Source organism: Thermobia domestica, chromosome 2 (assembly GCF_964235325.1).
Source record: "Thermobia domestica chromosome 2, izTheDome1.hap1.1, whole genome shotgun sequence".
Lineage (NCBI taxonomy): Eukaryota > Metazoa > Arthropoda > Insecta > Zygentoma > Lepismatidae > Thermobia > Thermobia domestica.
The window spans coordinates 110,829,725-110,832,646 of NC_137455.1; positions in this window are offsets into that span (position 1 = coordinate 110,829,725).

Genomic DNA, 2,922 nt, shown 5'->3' on the forward strand with positions numbered 1-2,922 from the left:
TTGTCCAAATTTCCCTCCTTTACTTCCCTCTTGTGTGTATTACTGACAAGTGAATAACGTCACCTAAAAGCCTATACTATTGCAAATCGAACGACGTATAACTGATAACTTTGCGACAATTACAGCTTGAGCTAGATGGATTTAAGAAAAGTGTAGTGAATACGAAAGGAATATTCAAGATGGCGGCCATTGCGCAATAATGACCATGATTCAGAACATGTGACCAATTTTTTTTAAAAACACTAAAGATAGTAGAACTCGGTAAAACAAACAAACCTTCTGGCTCTCAAACTCCCAACAGGACTCTCCTAGCTGCTAGACTACAAGTAAATTTTGTGAAGGACAAACAGCGTGTGTGAGAGTTTTCTCGGTGTTTGTAGTTAACTTCCAATGTAATCCTTTGACACGCATACAGATGCACGTAAGAAGTAGAAAGAAAATTATAGATTTAGTAAAAAGTCAGAAATAAAGGAGATAATCGTTGTTTTTAGAAACACATAAGCAGCTCATACATGTATACGATAATCTTGTTTGGTCTCCGGGTCAGATGGGTCATTCCGAGTGAAGGTCTGTCTGGTTCACCGGGTCAAATATAAATACACACTATTATAACACTTTGGACAATAATTTAACAGTGATTTAACACTTATTTAAGAATTAAATTACGAAAATGTGTTGCAGTGGTGTTGCAGCAATGTACCAACTTTTGCAGTGCAGACAATATTCAAACATTAGATGATACCACTTAGGTTTGAAGACCACTACTAGAAACTAAGAAACGTAATTACTCCTAGTTCTGCGTAGATGACCGCATATGTAAACCTTCAAAAGTTTTTATATTTATATAGATATTCAAAATATAGGCTATAGTTAATCACTGTTTTCCAGCAATGTTCATAGAGTACCAGTAAAGGTTAACTTAAAATGTTTTCGTGATTACAGTGGTCTATGGTAGGAAAAAAATCTTTAATACCAGAAGTCCCTGGTTCAATCCCAGACCACGTGACTTTGTGGTGGACAACATTGTGTTCGTGGGTTTTCTTGTGGCTCTTCCGTTTCCTCTCAATTTTTATTCAATCTTTAAAAAAATCAAAAGAGTTTTATTTTGTGCAGAGTATGTGTATCATTAATTGGAAATAAATTATACGTGTACAATTTTATTTGTATAGAAATTATTATTAGCGTAAATTCGATATTAATACTGTTTTACTATCCAGAAGGTTATAAAAACTGTGTTTTCTTATTTAAATAAGCACGTATGACTCTTCTTAAATTTTCACTATCCATACCACTGACAAGGGATGTATGCGAACCGTGACAGCTAGATATTTATGAAAATTGGTATCCTGACTAATTGTGGATCGCTAATCATCGTAGTGATAGTCACTCCGTGCGGAAATGCTTTATTTACGCGCTACGTATAATACATATAAAAAGTAGTGATCGGGTGAGACTGTGCCAAATTATAAACAAAAAAACTCCGGAAAAAGGCAGAAAAGCCTCCGCGAAAACTCCGGATACGAGACTCAAAAGTTGAGAAATTATGGGATCCGTACAGAGAAACGAACAAATGTACAACAATAACAAGGTTGCAGAAGGAACAAATGTACAGTAGGGAGTAAGCGACAGCATGCAGAGGATCCAGTGACTAACGGCCTTGATACAGGATTCAGCCGCCCAAAAAGGGGGCATGTTAGAGTAGCTGTAGAAAGAAGTCCTATGTGACATAAAGCGGAAATATGAACGGCAAGCCTTCCTGTAGCGCAGCAATTGCAATGGGTTTTGTGTGGAATTGATATCTCAAACCGTTCCCGAGAGTTATAAAATGAACTGACTTGGGGTTGCAGCAGTGCATAATAAAATCCTGCAACCACAGACACGACGACATAGTGCATGAAAAGAGCTGTGGCACGAAAAGTAACAAATCTGTGACAAGAAAGCACGTCCGAATCAATTGACAAAGATTAATGACCAGTGATAGGTGTCAGTCGAGAGTATAGGAAGCGTTAGCATGTGAGACAACAATAAAGATAAAACACACTGCATTCAGGTTACCAGCAATATATAGGCGCAAAATATTTAACATAATAAAAACCAATACACAGACAAACCATAACATATAACAGAAAAGAAATAGATAGTACGGCAAAATACGTATATTTTTCGCCCTAGCCGCACATTCGATATGACTCGATCAAGCCCGTTAGTCACTGGATGCTTTGTATGCTGTAGTTTAGTTTCTACTGTACGTTTGTTCCTTCTGCAGTCTTGTTCTTGTTGTACATTTGTTCGTTTATCTGTACGGACCCTATAATTTCTCATTTTTAGAGCTTCATATCTTCCTCATTTGGCAACATCGATAACCTATCTTTTGCTTATTTTCTTTCACGTTTTATGCCAATTGTTTTAATGCCATAAAATGGTATATGTTTTATTTGAAAAAAACTATAAGTTTGTATTGGGATGGCAACACTGCTTGTTGGACACTACTGCCGTATTCTTAGTCACGTATCCCCCGTAGGTATCAGGTTGCCTGTATACATTTTTCATTTTTTGCCTTTTTCCGGCGTTGTTTGTTTATAATTTGGCACAGCATCACCTGGTCACTGCTTGGTACATCTATTATACGTAGCGGGTAAACAAGACATTTTCGCACCGAGTGACTATAAACGATGATTAGCAATCCACAGTTAGTCAGGGTACCAATGTTTACAAATATCTAGCTGTCACGATTCGCATACGTCCCTTGTGAGCTATTAAGATATGCCGAACTTGTGGTATATCATCGGTTACGTGAATCCGAGAATTCATTATAGCATTAATAATAAGAATAACAAATATGAACCAAACTAATATATTTTTCTATTATAAAGTCTGACAATTTATTACAAGTTTACTTTCAGACAGTAAGTGTAATAGAGT